The 12518-nt window shown below is 47.7% G+C and overlaps 3 non-coding genes across 3 annotated transcripts; all 3 read right to left on the reverse strand.

The window, feature by feature from the left end:
* On the reverse strand, window positions 1-69 carry LOC136765508 (small nucleolar RNA SNORD31). Its single transcript, XR_010821697.1, has one exon. It is a non-coding gene; the product is annotated as a small nucleolar RNA SNORD31 (small nucleolar RNA).
* Window positions 70-8787: 8718 nt separating this feature from the next.
* Window positions 8788-8853, reverse strand: LOC136765498 (small nucleolar RNA SNORD29). Its single transcript, XR_010821687.1, has one exon. It is a non-coding gene; the product is annotated as a small nucleolar RNA SNORD29 (small nucleolar RNA).
* A 2930-nt stretch (window positions 8854-11783) lies between these two features.
* LOC136765227 (U2 spliceosomal RNA) lies at window positions 11784-11974 on the reverse strand. The gene has a single exon (XR_010821426.1). It is a non-coding gene; the product is annotated as a U2 spliceosomal RNA (small nuclear RNA).
* Between the last annotated feature and the right edge of the window lie 544 nt (window positions 11975-12518).

Consider the following 12518-nt stretch of genomic DNA (forward strand, 5'->3'; position numbering starts at 1 on the left):
CTGTGGTCAGAGTACCTAACAGTCATGGACATCAGACTGGGGCGGTAAAACAGGATCATCCCTCCACAAGACTATTTGGAAGAGCATTTATACAAAATAAGCCAGAGTAAGACCAGGACTAACCACTCCAAACGAACAGTTTCAGCCACATCCTCACCAGCTCAGCCAGAGGGTCCAGGTGAGAGCAGCTGCAGGGTCCTGCCAGGGCAAAGGGAACAGAACAGAATAGCAGGTCTCTGATCAGTCCCCCAGAAACAGCCCACCTCCTACCACCCCCCACACCCACAGGGTCTGTGAGGCAGAGGGTCAGAGAGGGGGGCAATTCTAGGATTTGACCCTCAGCAGGGCTCAGCCCCCAATGAGAATGTGAGATGTAACATTCCCCAACACAAAAACACCACAATTTTTTCATATCACTTGTCTGGATTACCTGCTAACTTTCTCACCTGGTGCTTGCTCTCGCTCTCCCCATCTGTGGCCTCTCCATCCCCCTCTCTCTCTCCCACTTCACCAGTGGCCACTCCCTCCTCCTCCTCCCTCGCTTTGTACAAACAATCCCAAGCAAACAGACCATTTACTAGAAAATAAATATTTTAAATGTGAAGGGGACTGAAAGACCTGAGGTCAAATTTAAATACAATAAATGACATATCAGCTCTGCATAAATATTCAAGTGGAATATATGTCACACACACATTTATTTGAATGGAATATTTAAATGTTGTATAGTTCTCTCTCTCTCTCTCTCTCTCTCCCCCTGCACACCCACTTTTCTGGTTCCACGTGCAAAACGCATTGAACCACTCTCTCACAGTCCTTTGCATATCCCAGTATGGTATGCGGAGGAAGCGGTGACATGATGATGCTTGGCCCCGATGCTTGGAAACTCCACCCTCCAAAGGAGGAAGAGGAAGTAAGGAAGCAAGGGCTGAGCCAATCCACATGCACATCCGAGACACTGCCCTCTGCTGATTGGACATTATGCACCTTTTGTTTAGAACGGTTTAAAAATGCAAACCCGGAAGATACCTGTAAGAAAAGCCGTTTGAACCCGAGACTGCCTCGTGTTCGCTCTGTTCTTCCGGGCCGGCCTGATTAAAAGACTTCTTTTCCATTTGCAACAACTCCTGCGCTGCCGTTTTCATCAATTTAAGAGGGTTTCTTCAGGGACCCATGACTGGAATGATACTACCTTTTCTCAATAGAGCAATACACTTACCAAGGGTATAAAGTTTCTTTGTAAAAGGGTGCAACGATTTTTGCACCTCACCCGGCTGGAGTTCAGCAGGTCCGTGCTGCAGAGGGGCCTGGGCTTTGCCCCTTCTGAGCTGAACTGTGTGGTAAAACTGCCTGGACCTAGGGACGTGTTCGAGGTGAGCTTTAAGAACCCTCAAGTGCTGGAGAGTTTTTGGAACCTGTATAGGGAGAAAAAAGACAGCATGCCCCTGAATGACTTTGTGGTCGACGCCCTGACAGATAGAGAGATCAAAATTGTAACTATTCAGTTTTACAACGAAGCAGTGGCAGAGTACGACGTAGAAGTATGGCTGAGGAGACACTGTGAGATCCTGTCTGAAAGTAGGAGAGTTAATGATGAGGATGGGGTCTGGACCGGTGCTAGGCGGTGGCAGGTGCGCCTGCAGGTGGAAGTGGCCGCCATCGGCGGAGTACGCCATCTACCAAGCACCGTGGTTTTAGGAGCAAATAGGGGGCTTGTCTTTTATCATGGCATGCCCAAATTATGTAGGAACTGCGGGGCCCTGGGTCATTTAGCCGCAGCCTGTACCGTTGTTAAGTGCAAGGTCTGCGGCGGGGAACATCAGACCAGGGCCTGCAAGCAGGAGAGGGCCTGCAACCTGTGCGGTGGGGGAGGGCACCTCTTTAGAAATTGTCCCTCCTCCTATGCAAATAGGGCGCGGGCCCTCGGGGGTGGTGGAGAGAGAGAAAACCAAGCGGAGGCTCCTCCAAAGGTGATACCCCAAGATGGGGGTAGAGAGGAAACAATCCTCAGGAGCCTCATAGGCTCCCTCTCTGACTCTGGGTCAGAAGTGGAGGCAGAGGGAGAGTGGACAGTGGTAGCGGGGAAGAGAAGGAGGGCTGAGAAGAGGAGCATGGGTAGGGGGGGCATGATGAAAAAGAGGATTCATTCTGCAGATTCTCCCCCCCCTGCCGGCTCCTCCCCCGCTCCAGAGTCCCCTCCCTCTAATTTTTATACGCCCCACTCTGACTCCGGAGAGGAGAGCGGTGGGCCTTCTCCACTGCCCCGAGTGGGCAGCCTGGTAGATGAGAGGCCCCCTAGAAATAACATTCCTCCTGCCCCACAACTGAGACTCTCCCAGGGGAGGGGTCAGGTATGCCCTCCCGGCAGTAGTGGGAGAGCCGCAGGTCCTCAGGAGACGAGAGTCGGCGCCAGTGTCCTTTCCCAGAAAGACATCAGGGACGTGATGGCAAGGTCACTGGCGCTGGGGGAGGAGGCCTGCGGCGGCAGACAGCCGGGAAGGGAGAGACCACCCCCTCCCCCACCATTAGTTAAAAGAACGACTAGCGGGGTCTATACAGTTTTCTCCCCAGTTGTACATAAAGCCTCTGCCCTGCCATCTGTTCGTCGGGCCTCGGCCTCAAAGGAACCAGGGAGAACCTCCAGCACCACGGGCCCTGAGCCCAGTGGAGTTTTGCCCGCCTTACCGGGTGGCGGGAGCCGAGCCCCCCCCATAGTCTTCCTAGAGGATCAAGCGGTGAGGCAAATGATTGAAATGATGGGTGCTAGCGCTAAGCTAGGTGAGGGAGAAGAGAGGAGTGGGGAAGAGAAAGGTTTCTTTACATGATTGTTACGGAGCGGGTAATTGCCCTCACAGCCATTATGGCATTAACTATTATTTCAATTAATGTGAGGAGCATTGCTGAGGTGAAAAAGAGGACCGATGTTTTAAACTCTCTGGCTGGAATGAAGGCGGATATTATCTGTTTGCAGGAGTGCGGCATCCCGTTCCAAAAAGAATACAAAGATCTCCGGGACACTTGGACCCTAGGAGAATCCTTCTGGTCGGGGTCCAATGTGTCCCGAGCGGACGGGATTGCCGTACTCCTGAAAAACCCCTTCTTAATAGTTAAAACATTCAAGGTTATAGAGGCGGGCAGACTGGCCAGCCTCGATTTTAAATACAAGGGGGCTGTATTGAGGCTGGTCAATGTCTATGCCCCCACCAGCCAGAGAGAGAGAGTCCTCTTTCTCCCTCAGCTACGCCCGCTCCTGATCGGCACCTTGCCAGTTATCATTTCAGGTGATTTCAACTGTGCTCTGAGGGATGTAGACCGGAGTAAGCCCCGCAACGATAGATCCAGCAGGGACCTCGCTGCGTTCGTGGAGGACTTTGAACTCTGCGACGCAGGTCGGGACCTGGTCCCCTTGTTCACCTGGGTGAGTTCTTCTGGCTCCTCCTTCTCCAGGATAGATCTCGTCCTCCTCAGTAAGCCACTGGAGAGGACCGCCATGTCTTCGGAGGCGGTCTTCTTTTCAGACCACAGGCTCCTGACGACAGAGGTGCTCATTCCGAGCACACGGGAGTCGGGGCCTGGGGTCTGGAAGCTCAACACCTCTCTGCTCGATGACCCTCGTGTGATTAAGACCTTTAGCAGACGCCTCGAGGAGTGGAGGACCCTGAAGGACCTTTTTGATTCTCCCATAGAGTGGTGGGAGATGATGAAGAAAAGAACCAAGGGCTACTTCATTCAGCTGGGGAAACGGAAAGCTCGCGAGAGGCGGGCGAGATATTCCCATCTAAACGCCCGCCTCCAGCGCCTGAGTCTTTTACAGCTCAGAGGCTTCGACCTAGCTGAGGAGGTGGCCCGGGTCAAACTGAGTCTCTCCGCCCTCTATCGGGAGGAGCAAGAAAAGATCAAGGTCCTTTCCAGGGTCCGCATCATGGAGGACGATGAGAAATGCAGCCGCTTCTTCTTCAAGAAAACGAAGGAGAGGCGGCCTGCAATGTCCTCCATGATCGACTCCTCGGGGCAAGAGGTGGAGGGCAGAGAGGCTGTTGAGACAGTGGTGCGGGATTTCTACAGGGAGTTGTACGACCAGAAGGTGGTGGATCAAAATCTGATCCATCACTTTCTGTCCCTGTTGGAGTCCCGCAATGAGGGGGACGAGGAGGAGGAGGAGGATCCAGAGATCACCACCACTGAACTCTCCCAGGTGATAAAGAGTCTTAACTCTGGAAGGACACCGGGTCCCGATGGGATCCCTGCTGAGTTCTATAAGATCTTTTGGGAGGTGCTTAAGGAAGATCTGGGCCGGGTCCTGGGGTCGATGTACAGAGAGGGCAGATTGGCCCCTTCGATGAAGAAGAGTATCCTCTCCCTTCTTCACAAGAAGGGAGACACGAAAGATCTGAGGAACTGGCGGCCAGTCAGCCTCCTGTGCACCGACTACAAGATACTGGCCAAAGCACTGACGCTCCGGCTGCAGCGGCCACTCCCTCAAGTCGTGGGTCCCGACCAGGTCTGTGGTGCCCGGGGGAGATCGGCGGCCGACAACGCCATGCTGCTCAGGGATGTCGTGGCCTACTCGAACGAGAGAGGGCTTCCCCTGGTCCTAATCAGCTTGGACCAGGAGAAAGCCTTCGACAGAGTGGGCCACGAATACCTGCAGCTTGTTATGGAGAGGATGGGTCTCGCTCTTGGCCTGAGGAAGTGGGTCAAGATCATCTACAGCGGCCTAAGCAGCAGGGTCCTTGTGAACCGCCACCTGACCGAACCATTTCCGGTCAGGTCGGGGGTCCGGCAGGGTTGTCCCCTGTCGGCCCTGCTGTACGTCCTCTGCTTGGAGCCGTTCATGCAGGCGATCCGCCGGGACGTCCGGGTGACAGGTTTCCATCTCCCGGGTTCCGGCGGAGAGCAACTGAAGGCCCTGGCCTATATGGACGACGTGGCCGTGGTCTGCACGGACGCTCCGTCCGTGGCCAGGGTCGAGGAACTGCTGGACGGCTTCTGCAGGGCGACGGGGGCCGCTGTGAATAAGGCCAAGAGCGAGGTCTACCTCTCCAGGACATGGCCTGTCGGCCGGGGCCCGCCGACCGTGTTCCCTGTGAAGCCGTTTATCAAGGTTCTGGGGATCACGATCGACGGGACCAACACGGGCACCCGGAGCTGGGAGGAGGCCATAGCAAAGGTCCAAAGGAAGATCCACGGCTGGAGCACAAGGACCTTGACGATGGCTGGTAAGGTGCTGGTCGTAAAGGCCATCCTCTTCCCGATACTCCTCTACGTAGGAATGATCTTCCCCCCAGACAAGGGTATCGCAAAACTAGTGACCCGAATTATATTTCGGTTTGTCTGGGGGAGCAAAATGGAGAGGCTGAAAAGAGTGCAGATGGTGAAGGGTACCCTGGATGGAGGCAGGGGGGTCCCGGACGTTGTGCGGCTGATAAAGGCGCAGGGGCTGGCCTATGTGGTCAAGAACATCCAGGCTGCTGGCAAGAAAGTGAGTTTCATGAACCGCTTTTATTTTGCCAGCAGCCTGAGACCATTCGGCCTCTGCGCCATGGACAACACCAGGCCGCACTCGTGGGATCCCCCGCCGTTCTACAGGGCGCTCCGAGCCTTTGCGCTCGAAGTAGGCCTCCATAAAGTCGTGCTGGCCTCCTGGGATTATAAGACCATCTGTAGTCAGATGAGATCTGCCCAGGAGACCAGCCGGATAGAAGATTTCCCTCCCGAAACCTGCCGGTTTATCTGGGCTAACGCTACGCACGTTTGCCTCACGAACACGCAGAAAGATGTCTCCTGGATGGCTGTGAGTCGGTGTCTCCCCACCCGAGTGTTTATGCACAGAAGGGGCATAGCTCCTTATGACACCTGCCCCTATAAGGGTTGCTTGGGGAAGGAGACGGAGGCTCACATCTTTAGTGAGTGCCCCTCCGCCCACAGGGTCTGGCTCCTGTTTTCTCCGTTCCTCCACAGGTTCGCCGTTCCTGCGCGGGCGACCGCCCAGCAGATCCTATACGGTCCAGCCAAGGGAATCTCTACATCTACCTTGAGGTGCTGGTGGCGTGTCGTCTGCGCAGTGAAGCAGGCACTGTGGGAGGGACGGAACATCTGTTTGTTCAATAAGCAGGAGCTAGACCCGATCGTCATCGCGCGGAGGGGCATGGTGTTTGTGAAAGACTACGTCAATCTGGAGGTCCATCAGAGGGGCAAGGAGGAAGCCTTTAAGAACTGGCGCATACAAGATCTGGGGGAGCTCAGGATCCCGTGATGGGACCCACCTCCGGGGACGGTTAGTTCCCCCTGCTGGAGCCCGAGTCCAAGATCTTTTAAAGATTTTATGAATGATTGTTTTTAAAAGAAGATTTTAAATAATGAATCTTAATTGTTTTTAAAGATTTAGTTGTTTTTAAATCACATTGTTTAGGGCTCTTTAGGTATAGTTTTGTTATATTTTGTTGTCAAATACATTGACCGTTTTTTGGTTTAATTTAAAATGCATTAGACTCTTTTTGTTTGTTTTTTATTTTTTCCTTTTAATTGTTTCTTTATTTTGTCTAATGCATTTTCTGTTATTTTCAATGTATTTGACTCCTTTGTTGGTGTGCAGTTTTTGCTTTTATCACGTTTTGTTTATTTGATTTGAGCACGTTTATTTTAAAGTTAATTGTTTTAGTTTTGTTAAAAAAATCACAAGATTTTAAAAAATTTTAAGTGATTTTAAGAACTGATATTTTAAACTATTTTAATCATAAGTATTAAAATTGGAATTGTTTTTAATTTTGTAAAATGTGAAATACTTAACCCAATAAACAGTATTTTACCTCCAACAACGAGTTGTAAAGATAGCATCCCTATAATACAAGTACAGTTGTATCATAACTGGAATGATACTAGCTTGTTTCAACACCCCTTGATGCATTCCAATCTACTGAATAACTTGGATAGTTACTTGTGAGCCTAGCCTTGAAAGAGGACTCGGATCTATTTCTGGTCCACTTCATATGTGATGTGGTCTCAGTCCACTTACCATTCACACGATTGTTCTTTGGGAACACAGACCACCAGTTAATACAAATTAATAGCTATGTATATAATAAGTAATAATGGTATTTTGGTCATTAACAATATAAAATTATATGCTTTGCATTTTGCACTATTATAATTTATGGTTTATGTATGCTAATTTCATATAATTTCAATAAGGAATTAAATGGATTTAACAAAATATACTGTTTTCACACTTGGTCCTTTTTAGCCATATGAACTATATTACTCACTACCTTAGACATGGAACGAGGAACAGGACTGGAAATTAAGGTCACCTGATCGCCCCTGGCGAGTATTTTGAAGGCAGGGTGAGTTGCAAATATTAATTGTTGCCACCTGGCAAGCAGCATGTAGTCAATTAAAAACAAATACAAACTTTCCCCCTGTGATTTATCGCAATGCAGCGAGTTTTGCTAGACTGTTGCGCCTTAAGCATTTTATTTCATGCTGAACTCCACCTTAAGGCTTTCCTCATCTGTCCTCGCACCGCATTTGATGGCTGATCTGTGTATAATAACAACCACACACCAAAAGTTCTAGTGCTGATAATTATTTATGCATCAATCGATATGTGAATACTTTTTGACTGAAGAGCTCACCTAGTCTTTGTAGATAATTGCATTCCCAGCTTGTGAACGGAGGTTACATTAACGTTATTTAAATCGTAAGATTAATATTTCCCCACCCGAGCCTCTCTATTCACAATAACACATGCAAATGTATTCTCGAACATTAGAGAATACCCATCTAGATCACAGCTCACCTGTGCGACTTTCACATTCACAGTCCCCAAGCCATCTGTCTGCACTGCACGCAATTCCCCTCTGTGTGGTTCAACCAATCGCAAAACGATCAGCAACCACGATGCTGCTGAGTGGATGATAGGAGAGTTTGCCAATTGTTTACACCCACCGCTGCTGTCAGTCAATCACGCCCTCACGCTTTGGAGGAGAAATCACAAAATACAAGGGGCTTAAATGGATTTCAGTAAATAATCACTTAACATTTTCAGGGGGGCTGAGATGGTCTAGAATCGCCAATGGTCAGAAAGTGCCAGTCATGAGTAGATCAGACTGGGGCGGTAAGAAAAAAAGAAGGATCCTCACTCCCAGGACACACAGACCCACCCAGACTTGGGCTGCTCCACCCCAGCACCCTCCCCCCACCGCCTCAGAGGATGCTGCAGGTGAGGGTTAGGAAGCGTCTAAGATAGTACGTGCTATTGGGGCCACAGCAGCTCCAGGACAGTCAGCATTGGGCTCAGCCTACCCGAGAAGAGGGGAAGAGAATATCAAGTTAAAATTCAGAGTGAACTCTCCAGGCCACCGTGTCCCCTCTGGCAGGATTATTTTATCCAAGTGGCAAACCAGATATCCCAGTATAAACACATAATGACCCTGGGCTCTGCACTGTCAGTTATTTTCTCGCTCAGCACGAGTTCTAAGACGAACGAGATTCCAATAGAAAATCATCATGTGTGCAGAGCCCCCCCACCCACTGCCCAGTCTCTACAGAGAGACTAACAATTTCAGGCTCCAGCACGATTACCTGCCCCACAGACCACAATACAATCCACCCCCACACAAGACCCATGCACTCTCTCAGGGACTAGCTGGTGAGTTTACCATCACAAAGCCGCCCTCCTGCAGTACCATGCCAGTCCACCAGAGCACTAGGCAAGAGAGGGAGAGGTACCCTTACCCTGCTGCTGTATAGGGTGGGGTTGGACTAAAGCACCCCCTCACTGGTATTTAGTCTCAAAAGTTCAAGCCTTTTCACAGCAATTCACAATGAGCTAGATAGCTTCATCACTGGACTGTGCACCCCCCACCTCCCCCCAGAAATACTGCCATCAACTGTACAAGATGGCACCAACCAGCCTACCCCCATTAAGTGTTGAATGCATCTGAAGAAACCCACCTCATGCACGGGGCAGCTACAGCAGCAGACCGGGCAGTGCTGGACCTGAGAACATCAACAGGGCTACATTAGTTACAAGCACTTCCATAGACCCTAAAAATAAAAGCCAAAACCAGTCATCTCTGCCCCCAACCATGTCTCCACAGTCTGATCAGCACTTTGGGGACTTCAGTTGCAATGAGACAAATCTGCCATCCACAAGAGTAATTGGCCGACACCCAGATCATCCTTTCAAACTGGACATGGAGCAGAAACACACCCCATCCTTCAAACAGAAACCCCAACCCAGAGGCTCTATGGGGCGGTTCCTCCCAGGAGAATGCCCATGTAAAAGGCAAGTCCAGTTTAGCTCTGAACACCATTTCCACAGCACCATTCCCAGGATGACATCTGCCCCAATACAGCTACAATCACAACTCCCCCCCAGCACTGGAGTGTCAGATGCCATCGTTTCAGATTAAATGTATGCATCAGAGATCAGGCATATGCTTGTCTTTGGTATAAATTCATCGTCAACGCTTCACACTCCACCTGTGGTACCGGCCCGTCTGCTCAGAATCTGGCAAAGGAGTTTCTTAAAGAGCAGATTTGACAAGAGAGAGTTCAGTGTTCATCAGCACAGCACTGCAGGGACCTTTTGCAAACGGGATTAAATAATGATTCATTTTCTAATGGGAAAGAATTTGTTCTTGGGGAGGTTTGGTAGAATAGTGAATTTGGCAGGTTAACGAGTGGTGGATAAACAAGAGTGAACCTGTAGATATTAAACAGCAGCAGCTTCAGACTGCTCAGTACATTATCCTCGGCTAGCTGCAATAGTCCATTATGGACTGTGTGTTTCTTGTAGTACGTGCGTGTATGTTACACTCTCAATTGATAAGAGATTTCTCCAAACTAAGGTCTATGCTCTCAAAACAATTAACACAGCCATCTGATCCCTTGACATAGTAAGCAGAGCTAACAGTAACTTTATGCTGGGTTTTCACACAAATTACAAAAGATGCACATAGCATTTCCCCCCCCAAACACAAACAAAACTCTACATGAAGTTCAACTTTCAGTTCAAATTTGCCATCTTGTCAAACTCACATGGCATGTGCTCAATTGCCATCAAATTGGTTAGTACAGCACACAAAACAGGAAGTGCAATTTGCTCAATTGTTCACACAGCAAATCAACACTTTGCGATGTATAAAATAAGTCCCTCCATGAAATCCCTAGAGCCTGAACAAAACAATGGAAGAGCCCGGAGAAAGTTGGAAGACGAGGTGCAAGAATGAGAGGAGCTAGTGTAGGTGGGGAAGGAAGAGGGCACAGAAGAAGGATATCAAATGAGTCGAGAGCAACTAATTGACCAGGTCTTCAACCATGGATTGGTCAGCATGCCACGGTCAACGTCCCTTGTCAACGTGGAGGCAACATTACCATCTGTGCTGCAATCTCGAATGGGGTAGTGGCCAACAATGCCATCTTGGGGCCATACAATACAGCAAGAGATCAGAAATGACTAAGGGGGCACAAGTTGGTCTCTGATGAGCGGGGGGCTGCAATACTACAGTCACAAAATATTTTTGCAGCAACGCACGTCAGTCTTGTAACGGTAATCTGCATTCTTGTACTATGTGACACTTATTAATGGGATCAAAAGAAATACTGTTTTATTGTTTAAAAGTATTTTACATTACAAATAAAAACAATTCAAATTTTTAATACTTATGATTAAAAACTTTTTAAAATCAATTCTTAAAATCACTTAACATTTTTAAAATCTTTGTGATTTAACAAGAACAAAAAAAAAAACTTACCTTTCAATAAACAAGTCAAATACATTGATAATAACTGAAAATGCACTGGACAAAATAAAAAAACAATTAAAAAGGTCCAATGCATTTAAAATTAAATCCAAAACAGACAATGTATTTGACAAAAAAAATTAGAACAAAACTAAACCAAAAAAACCCTAAACAATTAGTGTTTTAAAAACAACTAAATCTTTAAAAACAATTAAACTCTGGTCTGACAGACAAGAAATTAATGTATTCATCCAGCCTTGGTTACAACAGTAAATTGGAATTTGTGGTCTTCACACACAAACCTGTACAATTTTCAGATCAAAATTGACAAACCTACCACATAAGAGACTGAAATTACATATTGCATTTCCAAAATTGTGAGGAGAAGCCATTTCACTTACAGTAAACAAAAACACTTCCACACATTATGGAAAAAAGCTTAATCAGTTTAGGATTGTGGAACTTTCAGATAAATGTGTTTTACCATTAGTATTCCTGTATGGATAGATCTAAATCAATAGATGACATTTCTGTAGTTTTGATGAAAATACCCGTTTATAAAGTGTTCTCTGAAAAGAAAGCAGCACTTCATTTCGTTATGTAATTTGGCCGTGTTGCTAAATGAGCGTTTTTCAATGGCTGTGTTAATGGTTGTGAGAGCATAAACGTTAGATTGGAGAAATGAGTCCAATCATTTGAGAACAACTGTAATGGTCGTTGTGAAGTGCACAGTATGCATGGCTGTAATGTAGTCTCACTGAGGTTTGATTTACAGCAGTGTCCTCCCCTGCCGTTCTGGTCCAGCCCATTTCTGAGCCTTCATTTCTCAGAGCTTTCACACTCTGAAGGGAGTGTCACATATGGCGACAGCTCGTGTATACACACACACACATTTATCTATTATACATTGTAAACAAACATGAAAATTGTCCTGTGTTCAAACGTTACACATTCAAAAAATGAAACTGAATTACATCGAGGGCAGCCCTCTCCTCTGTCCCGCTGTCAGTCTGTCGTTAAACCAGCTCGTTCCCCGGGGGGTGCACCGTTCCTGGAGACACTGCAATACCAGGCCGATGCGTGGAGTGGGCGGAGCAAGCCCCTATCCCATCTCCCTGCGCCAAAAATCAATTTAATATATGGTCCCCATATAGGGGACGTATCAGATATTAAACTGATAAGAACAGATACTACACTTGATCTTAGCCAAAAGGCCGAGAAGCGATACCGAGCCCTCCGCGCTCACAGAGTCCCGTCTCCGGACAGAGCGAGTGGGTCCAGGGTGGGACTCGTAAACAACACCTACGAACTCAACACGCAAGCGCATCAAGTTCATATGACACTACGGACGCCTGTAGGAATCGCATGCGCTTCATCAGAACGATCAAGAACCTTTCGAACACTCGCAAATGCTTTTATACCCAACATGCAACGCGCGATAATCTGCATAATAACCTAGTCTGCACCACTCGGATACCTGAAACAAGTGCAATGTTTTTAAGATCGTGACACAAATCAGTTTAATAAAATCGTGACATACAGCGTAACTAATCGACTACTAGGGTAGTGCTCTATACAACAGTATACTGTTGTACCTTGGGCTATACTATAGTATTTATTAAAGTACTATTGGAAATACTATGGCTTACTGTATACTATATTATACTCCAATACGTTGCAATGTACTATACTTCCGATAGTAGTACGACAAATACTATATATACACCGTTTTAATACAAACTATATATACAAACTTTTTAAGTTACATTA

Source organism: Amia ocellicauda, chromosome 12 (assembly GCF_036373705.1).
Source record: "Amia ocellicauda isolate fAmiCal2 chromosome 12, fAmiCal2.hap1, whole genome shotgun sequence".
NCBI classification, from domain to species: domain Eukaryota; kingdom Metazoa; phylum Chordata; class Actinopteri; order Amiiformes; family Amiidae; genus Amia; species Amia ocellicauda.